Source organism: Poecilia mexicana, unplaced genomic scaffold (genome assembly GCF_051168715.1).
Source record: "Poecilia mexicana isolate PSO_F unplaced genomic scaffold, ASM5116871v1 scaffold_11, whole genome shotgun sequence".
In the NCBI taxonomy this organism is placed as follows: domain Eukaryota; kingdom Metazoa; phylum Chordata; class Actinopteri; order Cyprinodontiformes; family Poeciliidae; genus Poecilia; species Poecilia mexicana.
Genome location: NW_028263380.1, coordinates 24,207,954 through 24,226,156, shown reverse-complemented (window position 1 = coordinate 24,226,156; position 18,203 = coordinate 24,207,954). Strand labels below are relative to the sequence as shown.

Here is an 18,203-nt window from a genome sequence, read left to right as displayed (position 1 = left end):
AAATGTGTTGTAATTTAGAAGGCAAATAAGATGTTTGGTATATAAATTCTTGTGCCTCAAGTGAGAAACTTTAACAGCCACTGCTAAAAAATTACAGATTAAGTTTAGTGGTTATTGCTAAAAACTACATACAGAAAGATAAAATTCCAGTTGAAAGCAAAAATAATTACTATCAAAGAAGTCAGTACATTTTCTCAAGTTAAATACATCAGACAATGCACAAATATGTTAACAGGAGGGAAAGTCACTGCTCACACTGAACATTTTCATTAGAAATATTATTGAAAGGAATGGTACATAATGTCAAAAACCTCAATACTCTCTTTCTTTGTACTACAAGGCCACAGTTTATGCAAAGTCAAAGGAAACTGTTGATACAAATGAAACAGGCTGACCGTGAGCAATACGAAAATAAATTATGATAGGTCTGCTGAATACCTGGAAATAAAGCTCCACTTTGCTGAATAAAAAGCAGCTTCAGTGTTAATGGAAGGCAACACTACAGGATGATAACAGAGTCTTTGAAGAACTTTTTACAAGCCGTCCTCTCTTAAAAAACCTGATTTTAACTTGACTGTATCTGAAATACAAATGTAAGTGAGAGTTGAGTGGATGACGGAAATGAAACAGGCTGGCCATGAGCAATATAAAATAAAATTGGGTACATTCCTGGCAGTAAAACTCCAGTCAGTGAATGGATGCATTGCTTCATTAACAGCAAGTACATCATGTTATGTTCCATTTGCCTAAGAATTACCATTTTCACTAGCAAGACAGAAACCATGGCGTTTGCTAACTGTTGTGCAAACTACTACAAAAGGAGTGTATTCATGCACAAATATGTGACCAGTATATTACAGTTTCAAATAAACTGTTAATATTTTATACATGTAATGGCCATATTTTATATTGAGAATGGGAAAAGTGAAGAATGTGGAGCTTCTACGTGATGTTCCAACTTAAGGGAATGTTCCACTTGATTCCTCCACCTTGGAATACACTCCTCCTTCCACATATAAAACCAAAAGTAATCCAATATCTGTGTGCAGCAGCTGTTTAGACATCTAGGCCTATTAATGAAAACTATGCATACAAGAACAGTTGCCTTGCAGTTCTTGGGTCTTTCTGCACATTCTCCCTGTTCATGTTTGGGTTCTCTCTGGGTACTCTGGCTTCTTGCCACAGTTCAAAAACATGACAATTAGGTTAATTGGTCTCTCTAAGTTGGTGTGTGAGTGTGTGTGTACATGTTCTGAGTATCTTTGTGTTTCCGTGATGGACGACTGAACATCTGTTCACTTTGTACCCTGCCTCTCACCCAGTGACCACTGGAGATGCATCAACTTCCCCGAAGTGGATGGCTGACAGTCATTAACTGTAAGTAGAGGCTGTCCATGCAGTTTGTACCGGGATTTGCAATTATTTCCCAAAATTCAACCACTGAGAACTTGTTTATCCAACACTGGCTGTTTAGTATGGAAGTAAAGTCGATTAATGACTCATGAATGTTTTGCTTAGTCCATAAGTTAATGAATACGGCTGAGCATTTCCGATCAGCACATTAATATTTACATGACCTGTCACAAGCGCGACTTTGCCGGGAACTTACGCTTTCAAATCTGACAGCCAATCAGATCTGACCATCGGAAATGCCCGCTTTAGGATTGGTCATCCATTCCCAGCAGTTTGGGAACGCGAACGTAGGCAAACGCCACATTAACCAATCAATGAGTTGGCCACGGAGCGCAGCAGCGCTCAGACAGAGTAACACGTTCCAGTGAGGCAGGCGGAGAAGCGGCAGCAGCCACGTACGCGGAGCCTCGGTGCGGGTCAGACGTTCACCGCAGCGCCCGCACTCAACTAACGTGACAGGATTACTGCGCAGACACGTCCGTCCTCCCCGCTGATGTTATGCGCTTCTAACTCTGCTTTGTTTTTGTTTTCCTTGATTTCTGTTTATGCTGGAGGAGAAACGTCACTGCGGCTAACCAATTCCCCCTGCTCCAGAACTGGGAATTTACAATGAAACATGTAAGGTGACACGTTTTATTTCACCACGCTGGGATCACAGAGGGAACCGAGCGAAGATAACAAAGGTAAAAAACAAATTCCCTGTTTGTCTTGTTAGTTTGAGGGAATGTTGAATTAGAGAAGACGTCGGAGTGGAAAGTCTTAAATGTTGACTGCTTTTCAGGTGGCAAATGTCATTAAAACACTGCAGGGATAACATTTTATTCACGGGTAAATGAATCGTAGAGGTTTTAAGTGACGGCACATTTAAACCTGTTAAGGCGCATGTGTGGCACTGCAATGTCTGTGCGCTTCACTGCTGAGCTTCTGTTTATTAACTGAGACGATTAAAAAAAAAATCCCCTCCGCATTGTGGATCAGTTCTTGCGAGCTATTGTCTCCCACTCCGCCTCTTTAAAGGGGGAAAATGGTGACTGGTGCCGCATCTCTGGGATCAGCATCCTCTCTGCGTAAAACGGCGGGGAGTGGGGTGGTGGGGGGGAAAGAAGCATTTCATTGCTTTCATTGTATCGATGTTGTTTGTGCTGCAGTGTGGTAGACTGTGTTTATCACGGGGGTGTTCGCTCTCATCTGCTGCCATGCATGCATACAATACAACACTGTAACGCCTCAACATAATGCAACAAAAACCCTCCCATTTCATGTCTTCTGTGATGCTCTGAATGCAGCAGCAGCTTCCATACATTGACTCATCTGGCTGCTTAAAATTAGGAGGTTGTGTTTTCCTTCCCCTAAAAGTGTGTTTTCTGCAATGTAGTGGAGTTTTAAGGAAATAAAGATTGATGGAATATTTGCAGAAACACTGGCACACACACTCATGACTTGCTCTTAGGGGAGCATAATTGCCTCATGAATGTTAATGCATCGTCCTGATGCAGAAACACTGCAAACTAACCGCCTCCCGCCCCCTACTTTACTCTCTCATGGGCCTCACAGGAGCTGGCTAGCCTTACCTGACTTATTCTGTGCCTGTGTGAATTTGTAGGTGTGCGAATGTGTGTTTGGGTATTCATCCGTGTAGGTGTGTGTGTGTAGGTGCATGTTTGTGGATGATATCACCCTGCATATTGTTGCGGGGCCATGTGTGGTTGCGGATGTGTTTTAACTAGAATCATTAGAGCAGCACACCTACACCTGTCTCATCCAGTCCCTGAAGTGAGGGTGCATTAGGGAACTGCTTCCCATCCTCTGTAATTTAGGCTCTTAAGGGTTCACTTTAGGCTGCATAAAGTAGTTGGTGTGAAAACTGCAGAACAGTAACAAATGGAAAATTTGTTGAAATTCACCTGTTTGTGATCTCCTTTTAAAACCACACTTTCATATTTCTTTTTTATAATGAAGCTAGTTTTAATAAAAACATCCGCCAGTATTTGCTGAATCCTGTTTAGTGTTCCTGTTCAGGAATACACAAAAACAGGCATAAAAGTCTATTAAAGGGCCGACACACAGACACATGAAACAAACAACCATGAACAAGAGTTCATGGTCAGCAGTTAGTCTAACATGCTTTGGATGATGGGAGAAAGATGGAGCACATAAAAAGAGAAGGAACATCCAAACTCCACCGTTTGATTTGAATCCAGGACCTCATTGTAATGCGGGAAGCAGGCTGACTTCTACATTATTGTGCAGTCTCCAATCACAACATTACGGAAAAAAAAATAAAATAAAAATAGAAGTCCCAAAAGCCAAATTGATAGTTACAAATTGCTCATTTTGTCCTGACAGCTGCCTTGGCAAAACTTCATTTTTTTTTAATTGTAGCAAAACCAAACAGAAAGCTAAATGAGTATTTTGGATGACATGTGAAAGTATTGATCGCATCAGTAATTAAACACAGCTGGCAGCGAGTATAAACAGGCCGCGGGTCGATTTGCACCTTTACTAATTTGCAGCCCCATTTACCCATCCCGACCTCGTTTCATTTCGCACATGCAAACTAATCATTTTGTGCCCTGAATATTATTTTATTTATCTTGCTAATTAAATATTTGATAAAAAAAAATATGGTCATGAAATATTTTATTTCGAAGTAGTTTTTCTTTTAAGATTGCCAGACTGAAACATCTTTTAGATAGACATTGAATATTAGAGATGATCAGCTAAGAATTATGTTTGTAAAATTCTGATCTGTCAACACTAATTTGAACTAATTCTGATTCCTCTTTAAGAACTGTTAGTAGGTAATGGAATAGCATTCAGAGTATTTCTTCCATCCTTCATTCTTTTAGTGGTCACATTGTCTAATCTGTTAACTGCTGCCTTAATAAACGAAGACATGCCATTTGGTTGGATTTTTTCTACATAATTATTTTCTGAATTTAGCTGGGATTAATGGATAGGTGTACCAAAGCTGGCTCTTGAGTAAAATACTTTATGTTGTATCTGATATCTCTATTAAAAAAAAAAAAAAAAGATTTGTTTGTGATAATCTGAATAGAAAAAACTAAGTTTGTACCATATTTAGGTTTGCCAGGGTTTTCACAAAATCATTTAGCTGACGGAGCACCTTTGGTAAACTTTGTTCAGCCTTCCTGTTTTCTGCTGGAAGTGTCGCTCTCTCACACCTCTCACACAGACATGCTCAATATGTTGCAGACAATACATTTCACTTTTATATCATTTCTTATTTCTCTGTGCTTCTACTGACTTCAGTTCTCAACACCTCACTGATGAGGAAAATAGTTAAATCTGAGTCTTCTTCACTCAGTAACAGGTTCCACTCCAAAAAGTGTTGCTCTTTGGCTGGAAACCCCCTAGTAATGGTTGGTATGCCACCACATTATAGTAAAAGTTCCCAGGCTGTTGCAATAACTTCACTGTTCAAGGCTTTTATCAACACATTCATTGAGTTTATGCTGATATTGATGGCAGATCTTGAGCCAAGAGTATCTCAGTAAGGAAAATATTCCTGATGACTTTTTTTTCTGACCAACAGATGTTTCTTTTCCTTCAAACAAAGTCAAATGAATAAAACTTGACATAAGAAAGCAAACAATAATGGTCATGAAAAAGGTCCTCTTTGTCTCCTAGAGGACTCACCCTGCATATAAACAGTAGTTGTAAAGGTCAACTATTGACATTTTTACTGCCCTATTAAGAAATGTTAATGTAGTGAAACCTTCAATTAAAAAAATTAAATCCGGCGTCTCATTCATAACAACACAATTTGCTGCCAGTTGGTAAGAGGAAACAAATTAATAACTCACTTTGTGAACTGATAAATCAGTTGTTTTGTTTCTTGATTGACCCTTAAGAGATATAATAAAAACATCCATCAAAAGCTCTTTCTGAGAGCCGCTGAGTCACACCAGCGTCCCGAATGAGGCCAGAGCGAAAAGCCCTGCTGGACCCAGGTGCTGCCAGAGGACATGTTCTGTTTGAGTGAGGGGTGTAGCTGCACGCGATTATGCGATTTGTGCAGCACTACAGCTGAATGATCATACTTTCAAGCTGTTTGTAAGCCTCTAGACGCCCACCTTTGGGTGAAATCAGCAAGTTCTCACCCACTCTGTGCAGGCTGCTTGGAAGGCATTCTTGGAAATGCAGGGAATCACTGACAGGAGAGTGAGCAGGTCAGAGAGTTTGTGTAGCCTCCTGACGATACGCTCTGCAGCTTATAAATTGGTGATATAACTATCAGACTATCAAAGTGAGATGTGCTTTAAAATGCAGTTAGTTCTGGGTTCTATTTTTCAGTTGCATTCTTTAATTTCCTAAAAAGCAGACTTGTCAGGGGTTTTAAATGGCCGTGCTTTCTTTTATGATGGGTGACTCCAGCTCTCCTATAGATTGTTTGGCCTGCGAGCTGGAGGAGGTGGATCGTCTGCAGCTTTCACCATTCATCATGGCTGTTTTGTGAGTCAGTGGTGATTAATCTGATTGGTGGTGTTCAGGCTCCGTGTGCCCCAGAGAGTATGCCGGGAACGGGCTTATGTGCCGAGCTAAATGGCCTCGACTGCGTTTATGCTTTGGACTTTCGGAGCGTCTCAGGTGTGCACGTCACAGCCGGACATGTGGGAACATGGCTGGTGGTGTAGTCAGCGCAGGGCCTCCTTCAGGAACAAACATTACCATGTTGGTCAGTGACTATTCCACCTGATTCAACATCTGTGGGTGTAAGCTTCAGACTATGAATTTTAAAACAGCCAGTCTTAACCCTTCACTGTTAAACAGCAGAAGAATTTCCGGTAAAAAAGGGATAAGATGTGAGTGTAAAACTCCACTCTGGATCTTTATATGGACAAATTATTGTCATAGGCATTTTTTTTCCTTAAGCTAAACCAGGATACGTTTTACCCAGGAATGGTTAACATCAGAGTTTTTAATGGTTTCTAAAACAATTGGAATAGATTTAAATAGAAATGTTGACTATTGGGTGTCAGTTAGTCACAGAGTTTTCATTATGAATATTAGAGCACACTATTTATAAATTATAAAATGTTATTTTCAAGCAGTTAGAATGTTTTAGCAACATAACAGGTAATGGTTTTATCTTGTTGGAACATTTTAGGTCTGACTCTGACTAAATACTGGCAGTTACTGGTACCAGCCGTCATTTTGGTGGCCGCCTGCACTGCCTGGGTTTTCCAGGAATTTCTGGCAGGAGCTTTCAATATTTTGACTGATGTTTGAGTATTTGTGAAATCTGTTTGGGGCTCTATTGACTTCCTATGGGTTAAAGTTATTAATTTTCTTATGATGAATAACAACTAGCTGAGAATAAATCTGTACTGAATGGGTTTTATGTTCTGCTGTAAAACATAAACCATCAATGTGGGCAGCATTTGTTTTACCTATAGGTGATGTTGGATGATCACCTATTCATAGTTGAGCTCCCCTATAATAACAAAAAAAAATCAAATCATGACAAAATTATCGATAACATCAGTACATTTAAACTTCAGTGTCAAAGGAATCAAAATAATGCATCAGGTGTGAAGATCTGCTGCAGAGAAACTTCAGACAGGCTAAATATCTTATCGGCATCCAAAGTGTGAATTCCTTATGCCTAAAATATAACGTGCATATAATATTGCTCATTTGTGATAAATAATATTGGTTATTTGGAAAAAATAAAGTATTTTTGAATTCGAATTTAGATTTGAAATAAAACGTCACACAATGATGTTGCTGTGATGATATTGACAGCATATGATGCAGTTTTAACCTAAAGACTTGCATGTTAGGGTAAGTGCTTCTTTATTGCTTATTTTTCTTTGGCTTCCAATATATGAAATTAAAAATTATTAATTTCCTAAAACAACAATAATTTTTCATCAAACATTGCATCCCATAAGAAAAAATGAAATCATTTCAAGATAAAATAAATCATTTTAACCTGGTTTAAAAATGAAGACAGCCCAAAGATAAAAGGTAATAAAATGACCCGACTCCAATTTCTTTTCTTGTATTTATCTATAAAACATAAAGCCACATTACCTGGTTGTATAATAGAGTGAATAAGTTCTTGTTTGCTTTTTGGCCACACTTAAATGTTTCAGAGCCTCAAACACATTTAGCAACCACAGTTTGACTATTGATTTGATGATCATTTTCTGAAATGATTTATTATAGACCAGATGTATTCAAAAGGACTCCACTTTAGTCACAGTGACTTTGTTTCTCATCTGTTCTTAAATGTCTGATGTTTGGGATAAAAACTTTTTTTCTGCTTTTAGTGATCGTTTGGTTCATGAATAGATTTTGTTCCCCCTTAAATAAAATAATAAGTACAGACCATCTTTGTCTATTAGCATAATTTTTCTGATCTGAAACACAAAGAAACAAGAAGAGAATACATGTGATTTTTTTCTCTTTTATTAATGAATGCCACAACAGAAGTTGTAACAACAACCACTAATGAACAATTTTTTATGAATCCCCAGCTGCTTTTTCAAAGTTTTCCCAGCATCCTGCATGACTCTTTCTGGTCGAGACAGTTCTATGAAAGAAAATGGAGGTCAGCATCTGATGCGTAAGGGCAAATAAATCATCCAGAAGACCATCTAATTAAAAATAGCTTCAGCAGCTCATGTCATGTAACCAGAAATTCACATCAGTCGTAAATAAGGACGGAAAGCATATAAACACACTGGAAGTGATTTTCATGCCTTGATGCATTAGATGTAATTGGCAATAGTAAACCTTGCATGGCTGCACAGAAGTGACTCCAGTCACAAGGTTACTGCGTAAACTCTTCCACTCTTGACTGGTCTTTAGTTTTGCAAGACGAACGTCCCTTTCTGTACACAATTAAACCCTTACATATTTCCAGAATATAAACGTACATAAATGTTGACAGCAAAAGTGGGGTTTACATTCGCACTGAGGAAAAGGATTATTTTTATGTACCTAACGCCCTGAAACTGTAAAGCACTTGAAATAAAAACAAAAACCTGGTGAAGTAGGAAAGAGGTTGAGTAAGGCAGGAGCGCAGCAAATGCTGCGAGGTGAATCCGTGTCAAGAGTAACTATGCAATATGCAAATGTTTTAATTAACTGCATCATTCCCGCTCAGCTTATTAATCCACATGCTCTCTTCATAACTGTGAAGCAGATCTTGACAGCCGCTGTGAATGAGGACAATTGTGAGACATCTCACTGATTTTTTTTTTTTCACTCTTTGCTGTAAAGTCCCAAAGCTGCCGCCCTGCAAAGCCACTATTTCTTTGAAAAGACCATCGACTGAAAAATTAGTCAAACTAATCCATGTGATAATTATTCCACTTTCGTAGGGAAAAAAAAAAAGAGGTGCCATTTTTTTTTTTTGGAGACAGCTTTGGAGGGTGAAAATGAAACATCCTGTTTTGCAGTCATGTATGTGCAGCAGTGGGATGTTTGCCACACAATCCAATCTGTTGAAGATGGTGGATGAGTTTGGCAGAAAGACTGGCCTCACACATCTGCTCCTCCCTCACAGCCAACTGGGAGGCGCCGGTCCAGCGAGGAGCGTTTTCATTTTCTCATTCTGTTAGCAGTCCACAACTTCAGGCCTGACTGCCATGACTAACCTCTTGTTAAATAATTAGAGTTGGAGCAGCGGCACTTGGTGGCCACTCAGCTTTGCTCGAGCTGCAGCACCAACAAGACAAGTCAATAAACGCTCTTAGCAGGAGCAGAGAAAGCTGCAAAGTCAGAATCTACAGCTCAGTAACAAAACATTGATATTGTGAAAACATTGAAGGTTTTTACTGTGTACAGGAAGGGTTGTTTATTTTGCTAAATTAAATGATGCTGCCACCGCCCTGCTTCATAGTTGATATGATGTTCTCAGGTTTTTTAGCTTCCTGAAATGTTAATAAGGTTATTAAGAGCAAACGCTTCAGAAGCTTTAGGGTTCCCATATGTGAACTTCTACATTTGACTAAGGCAATAAATGCAATTTTCTACTACTTTATTTATTTTTTTTGTTATCCTGGCGTTTAGGGAATATAAATAATTTTGACACATCTTGATGACAATAAGCAGGAAATGCTTTTTATACAGTATAAAAATTTCTGATTTCAACTGTATGTTTTATAATTAAAAAATGTATAGCCTATTTTAAATCCTTTTATAAATCCTTTCAGAGATTTGCTTGATTCACATTTGTCTTCTGAAGCTCTGACCTGCTCATGACATTCAATATGTTCCTCCTTTGTAACTAGTCATTCATTTTAGATTCAGTTTTTTTAGATTCAAAACCACATTCAGATTGTATCCTTGCATATTATTAATGTCATATATTTGACATTCAATTGCTGAAGTTTGAAGTGAATGAAATCATAAACTGTTTTCAGCTGCTGAGTGAGATTTCTATAGTATCAGTTTAAGTATATCCAAGGATCATGCTCAAAATACCAACAGTACATTCATATTTCTTTATATTTATTGCATTTGCACATATTTGCACATAAACTAGGTATTCTTTGTTTAGTAATCATTTATCTGGCATGTACTTCAGTTTTGTACATTTGCTCAGGTAACAACTTCAAGCTTTAAGCTATTTTATTGGAATTTTTTAAAGCAGAGCAACACAAAGGCAAGCATTTTGAATGGAGATTTTTTTTTACAAATAAAAATGTAAAATGTTTGTGTAGATATGTATTTAGTTCGTAGAAACATTTCTACCTGCAGTTACAGGTGCATGTCTTTTGGCAAATGTCTGCACTTGTTGGCTCTTTCTCATGTAGAAATTAAAAATTGTGCCTTTTTTTTCTATCCATTCTTTCTAAATAGCTCAGGCTCAGATTGGATGTTGAGCTCCAGAGAACAGCGTTTTTTTTTTTTTTTTCAAAACCCTTACTTAAACCTCCCAATAAGATTAACATCTAGGTCTTTCACGTGAAAATTTTTTGATATCCTGCAGTGGTTATCACATTATCACTGTGTACAATATAAATATTAGAATATGACTGTACACAAAGTTAGAATCCTTTTGTTTCATCCTTTGTATGAGTGGGTTTCCAAAGTAGGTTAACAGGCACCAAATACATCTGGTATAGTGTGTTGTTACTGTATTTAATATGTGTACATTCATTCATTCATTCATTCATTCAACGCAATGCCACCAGTCTTGTTATGTTTTGTTTATTTCTGTTTGAAGATGTTCAGTTTGTTCTGATTTCAACATAAACTGACTTCAGCTCAGGGCTGCATGGTGGAACAGTTTGTAGTGCTGAAGGTTCTGGGTTTACATGTGTCTGCAGAAAGTTTGACTTTTCTCCTTGTGCATGTGTGAGTTCTCTCCAGGTACTCTGGTTTCCTCCGACAGTCCAGAAACATGACTGTAATGTCGGGTTATTCGTAAGAACAAGCAGGCACCGACTATGGATGGACGGATGAGTTCAGCTCCATCATGACTCAAACATGCAGTGAAAGTATGATGGAAAGTAACAAGTTACTTTTACTCATGTAACTAATTAAATAAAAATGTTGCACATTTGAACATTTTAAAGACATTTTTTAAGTCTGAACTTTAGGTTTTACTTGACTATATTATGTGTTCGATATTGCAGTCAGTTAGGTTTGGAATCTCATCCATGGCTAAAAATGTTTTTATTGATGGAAATAAGTGATGAATGTCACTTATTTCCATCCATCTGATATATTCAGTCTGTAGTTGGTTTTGGACAATTATGCGAAATAATGTTCCAATTGAATCATTGCCTGTTTAAAAGAATATGAAAATGTGCAGTAGTTTAATAAATAGTCACATTGTAGCAACAGTAAGTATCTATACAGATGATAAGATTAGACATTTTGAATCGTGGCTCTATGAGGTGCATCTGTTGATCTAATTGTACAAATTCCAGTTTACAGGATGGAAACTCAGTGCAGGAATAGAAACGTCTAAATGTGTGACTGAGAATCAGTTAGGATTCCTAGAATGTGTTTGTTTCTGTCCTCAGCAGCACTTTAACCACACGCTTTTATTGTGTTTTAAAGTGCCTTTTCATTATTCTTCTAATTAAATGTAGATGGTGTTTAATTAAACTTTACTCCTTTAGCTACTGCTAACTCACTAGCTAAGCATCGTTCCAGTATCTCACACAGATTAAAACAAAAACTACTGAATTGTGACGGCAAGAAGGAACTGTAGTTAAACTGAGAGAAAAGCCAATTTAATGGTTTTCATATCCGCAGCCATGTTTTGTCATGTTGGAGATTGGCAACAGACCCCCACCCCTGCAGGCAAACTGGATGAATCCATGTTTGTTACTGGACAAGTTTTAGAGTTTGGATTTCAATGTTGTGAGTGAAATCACTTCCACTCTAGCTCTAGTTTTACGCTCTTTTTATCCCTGTATTTTGATATATTGGACAAATATAATGCTTAGTGCACAATATGTACATTAATACAAGCCCAACCAGTTAGTCTGAACAGTGCACACACAGTTCAGGTTTGCAACAAGCAGATCGCCCTCCATGAAAAGCCGTTTTACATCACTGTGTGCAATAACAGACAGTTAATGGAGGCCTGGACCTCGTGGAATACTTCACTCTTTATGTAGTCATCTGAAAACCAGGGTACATTTATGGATTTTTATTTTGAAGCTCGTTTTGTTTCATCGCTGCATCAGTGGAGAACACAAGGGCAGTGCATTGACCTTTATGGACAGAGTTCACTGCGCTGAAGGCTCTGCAAGCTTCGCCCCACTCCATATTGGAATACAGAGCCAGGCTGTTGCAAGTCCTACTGCTGCTGCTGCTGCTGCTGCATGCCCTTATGCACTGGCTCTCTTCCCAGCATGCTTCATAGAGGGGAGGTGTTAGGAGGAGGGGGTGAATAGAGATGAGAGGAGGCAGAGAAAGGTTGAGATTGTGGGTAAAAACAAGCGGTCAGAGGAGGTGGATGAAAGAAAGAGGTGTTGGAGGAGGAACTGAGTGGATGAGGACGAGTAAACTGAGAGCAGATTCTTTAAAACATGCTAGTTTCTGAGACGATGGCTGACTGAACAGTGTTGATATGGATGTTGGGCAGCACAACCACGTTTTTTTTTTTTTTTTTCAGGTTTGTTGCGCATTTGCAAATATCCTAAACATGAAATGAGTAAATTCTTTCAACGTTAAATTTTTTTGTCCTCTGTTGTTGTTTTACATTATCTCTTTTCAGTGGTGCTAAGCTATTCCTAGTGAAACACTCCAACCCACGCACCGCCAGGGAGGGAGGGAAGGAGTGAATGGACGGATGGAGTGAGGAAAGATAGTGTTTGTGCCATGACGGAGGGGGTCACCGCCTGTCAGGGAGCTTTTGTGTCTTTAAAACTCATGTGCTGTTGCCAGTGAAAGTCAGTCATGCATACAACATGGAGACAGACTTACAGTGTACCATAAACATGACCATAGATGAACAACATCTATGCTTTAGTGCTTAAGCTGTCCCCTAATGCACACACTCTGTTTTCTATTCTGGTTAATTAATGTTCCACTCATTATTGATTGGCTGAATTCTGGGTCTGCATTTTTATTTAATAAAAATGTCAGAGCAGTAAAACTGATTTGTACAGTAATTGTTGCAATGCATTGCAAAATTATTGATGTTGAAATTTTTTGAGTTCTGCCACATTGCACTTATAATGCGACTAAACACACTGTTAGTATGGTGACACATGGTGGTGGCAGCATCATGGTGTGGGATTGTTTTTTTTTCTCTGAATGGTGTTTGGAGGATGAATGGAGCTAAATACAGATCCTGGAAGAAAACTTGAGAGGCTGCAGAGCTAGGGGCGTTTATTGCATCGTTTATCATTAACGTAAAAAATGCCTAAAAATGCCATTATGAGACTTTTGATTAACTCTCACAGCACTTAATTCCAATTAACGATGTTTGAAAACTGTTGAAATGTAATTATCCATTTTTTCTCATTTGTTCCATGAGTAATATATTTCAGTAAACTCAGAAATATGATTAAATGCAGCTACTACATGCAGTTTAATGATAAAAAGCAAACTTCTTTATATGGCTGGTGGCCTGAAGAAGCCAGTTTCATGTTCTTGTCAAGATCAGTGTTTGTAGGGCTATAGTTTTCTTTTAACTTCATAGTTGTCCACTCCCTTTTGTTGGTCTATCACTTAAATTAATAATAAATAATATGCCTCGCATTTTGTGGCTTTATGTAAAAAAAAGAAACGGGGTCCTGTTTTACAAAAATAGCCTGTTTTTACTTTAGCAACCAAAAGCCTTAACAGAAACTTATGTCACTGACAGTAGCCATGTCCATATGCTTCGCGATCTACAAGTTGTCATCCCTGTAAGTGAAGCACAACATTACAGAGTCGCCAAACTCTAAAAGCTTGCATCGCTCAGGGAAGGATTACTCATACATTTAGGTTTTATAACACCCGGCGCTTAAAATAACTGCATTTTCAACCAGACCATTACTGCAGTTTAGATAAATGAATAGAAAAATATTGACATTTTGTTTGCTGATACATTAAATTGTTCATCCAATGAACAATTTCAGAAAAATACCAAGACATAGTGTTTTTCAGAGATTTATTCTCTTAAATCAGCCACACAGAGTTGCAGCTTTGGCCACAAAAGAGGAATTCATTTATCTGAACAAGGTTATTACTGTTCAAAGTAGTGTAACAAAAGCATGTGTAAAATGATTTATGATGTAAAGGTGTTAGTGATTCCTAGTACACACTGCTAAGAGGGAGTCAGCAGGACAAATTCATGCATGTGTGTCACAAACACAGCAAGGCGAATGACCGAGATCAGCAGGGAGACGGGAGAAGCAGGAAGACAGAGGGATACCAGCGGGGATTTACATGCAGCCACACTGGCAGGTTCACCAGAAAATGGTGCAGGCAGACAGCGTGTTGGACAGACAGACTGCCAGATGAGCTGGGGGACAGAAGACGGGGTGTAAATTCATCCATGACATGGTTGTGGTGCTTAATTTTTCTTTTCTGTGTTAGTTTTATTACATCTAATACCATACACTTCTTTACAGATTCACCTGGCATAATGAAGAGAAAAAAATGGTACTTCAGCCCCATGCAGAGCATAAAAGTGTTAACTTCAATGTGTTAAATCCACACTTTTATCCATGCGCTCACATATTCCCGGTTTTTATTGAATCATTACACTTGCCGCCTAGAAAGCCAGTGGAAGTTTGGCTATTTGTCAGCGGGGGCTTCTTAATTACGACATCTGAGGAAGCGGGTCGGAAAAGCCCCTGGAGGGTCGAGACACACTGATGTGAAGCCAAGCTGTCAGGGCAGCAGAGCGCCCAGAACTTTCCAGCAGAGAGGAGGACCGGCCTATTTAGGTTATTGTGATTCAGGATATAGTTCAGCTCCGACCCTAACCCCAGAACATGCTGTTCTTATATTTTTCCCCTTCACTTATATTTTACAACCAATCGTTTATTTTCTACGCTCTCCTTCTCTGCCGTCTTGTTGAGGTTTCTCAGTTTTTGGCGCTGCCGCTCTGACTGCTACAGTATCAGCTGGAGGTATTGTTGTTGCTCCAGGAGATGAGTCTTGTCCTGATGGTGATCTCATTTCTGTTTGCTCTGAAATGTAACAGAAGGATCCAAGAGTCTTGGGCAAAAGTGAAGAAAAAAAAATACAATAAATTCTATCTGCAATTAGCAGATGACTGATACCACAAATTAAAGCTGCTTTTTTTGTAACTGTAACCTGAAAATGAATCATAAGTGAGTTAAAATTAACAGCACGCACTGCTGGGGTATGTTTTCATTTTGAGGCGGTGTATTATTCTGACTCTGGATCCAAGTATTTGGGCCCTGAATTCTGTATTGGCTCTATCTGAGTTCATTAAGCTTTACAAAGTGTCATTTTTGTTTAGAGGCAAAAATCCAGTTCAATGACAGACATAAGAGTGACGTTAATGAGAAATGTCTTTGCAGTTACAATCAGTCATTAGCAGAACCTGACACAAAAAATATGCTTTAAACATATTAGTGATGCACCAATACAAACATTAGGACCACTGTCAATATTTATATAGTTTATATAGTCAATATTAAAAAAGTGTTTTTCCAAATTATCCACATTCTGACAATATCAAATTCTATATATCCTTAATAACTTTGTAGCAATGAAACTAAAGTGCCATTGCTACAAAGTTTCATCTGCTGGAAAAACTAAAGTTTCATTTCTAATACAGCAGCTGTAGTCAGATGCAAGTTTTTCAAGAGAGTTGTTGAAATAGAAAGTTTAATTTCTTTAATTTTATCTATTTATTTATGTCATCATAGCAACATTTAACTATGTTTTCACATCTCGCATGCTTTTCTGCATCCCTACTTTACAGAAAGAGATTATTTTCTTTCATAAACAGACTAATTTTAGTCAGTGTCACACTTGATGAATGTAATATTCTGACTCATTTCATACATTTTGTAGTCGCATCAATAGTATTATAAAATAATGAGATCTTTAGAGCAGTGTGATGCTGGACCACTCCCAGCGACGAAGGCCTCATTCTGTAAACAGAACACATTCACACATCTGTGATCCATTTCTTCCTCTGTCCCTCTGTCAGATGGGTCCATATGGCATCTCTCGCGTCCCCTGCTACCTCTATCAAAGTCACATCTCTGCTGTCAGCTCCTGTTTTATGTGTGATGGTATGCTGCATTCTGAAAAGCAGGCTACATTTTGTATGAAGCATGCACTTCAATTATACATCTGATGGTACCATTATAGCTGTGTAGTGATGTCATTGCTTACTGTTTAATGGTTTAATGTTAAACCTGTTTAAATAATCTGCTAAATTTAGAAAAGACAAGTTCTGATTGGTGCTTTTGATCAAATGGGTTTGACGGAGGTGATGGGTCACAGTATGGAAAAACAAGCAGAAGCAGAGCTGACTGTTTAGACAGAAGCATATATGTGGAGATGATGTGTAGCTAAACATACAAGTGATGCGAACAATTTTCAGGTTTCTCTGCTGAATTTGGGGATGTCATTAAAACAACATACAAATATAGATTTTTAAGTGGTCCCTTTTATGTTTTCTTGTCTTGCAGAGTGAAAACTGTGGGACCTGTGATCAAACCAGAGTGAACGACCAGATCGGGAACATCTCATTATCAAGTGGGGGAATTTTCCCAGCTCCCCTTCTTTCAACTTTCAAACTCCTGTTATACATTTCACTTTATTTTTTTCTCTTTCCCCTCTTTTTTCATGGCCTGGATGAAGGATTCAGAGCTTTTTCTTCATTTTCTTCTTTTTCTTTTCCAACGAGACCAAAAGCAGATGCCAAACTGACTGTGTCAAAAAAAAGAAGCAAAAAAAACAATATTTAATGAAACTACATTTCTCTACATAATCATACAGTATTTTGTCAAACCAGCCTCAGAACCTGATTTATTTGCCAACGTGAACCTTTAAGTCCACCATCATATTAACAACTTATTTACTCCTTGACTACTTAATCTTTCAGTGTTTGCTGCTCTTAATGCGAAAACTGCGTGATTTTCCTGCCAAGACCATAATCAGTGCATTATTGGTTCAAAGTGCTTTATAAACAGTTTGCGGAGTGACAGAGGAAGCATGTGGTGAGAAGTGATAATTCTCTGTTGGCGTCTGAAGGTTTTATTTTAAATCGGAGCGCCGTTTTGACTGACGGGTAACACAAGCCACGTTTGACCAGATAAATCCAAGCCGCCATCATCACCGCCGCCGCTGCTATCTCAAAGGCTTAGACGTATACTGTCCTCTCAGTCTGCGCTGTGAAACACTGTTGACACTTTGCCTATCTCCTGCTTCCAGTTGCTTACATTAGAAAGGCTTCTCAGTCATTGTCGTCTCGTTTCTTCCATTTGTTGAGCTTGATTGCTGACGTGAAATCCCCCTTTATCAAGTCCCAGTGAGCTCTTCAGCATTCTTCTTTTTACTCCTGAAAAAACATGCAATTTAAAACCTTTCACTGTACTCATGTTTGTACGTGAAAGAAAAAAAATTTTATAAGAAGGAAAAATAAAAAAAGATCATAACCTGAAGCCATACCGAACACCAGCCATACAAATTAACTTTTACATTTGCAAAGCTTCTCACAGTGTTTTAGAGTTTTGTTTTCTAACAAAGTGATCTTCGTCATATTGGTGCACACACACATTCAGGGAACCCATGAGGCAACTGCTCATGAAACACCCCCAAATTCTTATGTTTGGAGGAAAGAGGATCTTGTAAGTTTGTAGTTTTTCTAACTGCTTTTTCCAGAATTGTGCAGTCGGATCGTCCGCGGCGTCAAATCGTGGCAGCCACAGCGACCACGCCGAGTTCCCCGTCTGCGTCCTGTTTTCCTCTGTGTTGACGGATGAATCCAGACAGTTTCATGTCTGTTCTGTGGGCAGAACCTCGCTGCCCTGCTAGAACCGGGCCCAAGCCCTCCTTTGTTCTCTTCTGTTGGGCCAAGCTAAACTCAGAGCAGAGACACTCCAGCAAGGGTACCGATCGCACATAAATCTGCGGCTTTTTTTTGTTTTTTTTTTAAGAAAAGTCTTCAGTTTTTAAGTTCTTGCCAGCTTCCATTGACATTCCAGGTTAATGGACTGACCATTTCATTCCAGTAGCTGCTGGAAACACTTTTTTTCTTGAAAGTCCTGATGCTGCTCAATGCTGTTCATCTGCAGTAAATTCATTGAACAACATCATAGCTCAGAGTTTTTAAATCCCAGTATTTAGACCAAACTCCTAAGCATACAGAC

At 38.6% G+C, this 18,203-nt stretch overlaps 1 long non-coding RNA gene across 1 annotated transcript; it reads left to right on the top strand.

The window, feature by feature from the left end:
• Window positions 1-1,711: 1,711 nt before the first annotated feature.
• Window positions 1,712-18,188, top strand: LOC148156562 (uncharacterized). The gene is made up of 2 exons (XR_015764678.1): window positions 1,712-2,096; window positions 16,521-18,188. It is a non-coding gene; the product is annotated as an uncharacterized LOC148156562 (long non-coding RNA).
• The last annotated feature ends 15 nt before the right edge of the window (window positions 18,189-18,203 follow it).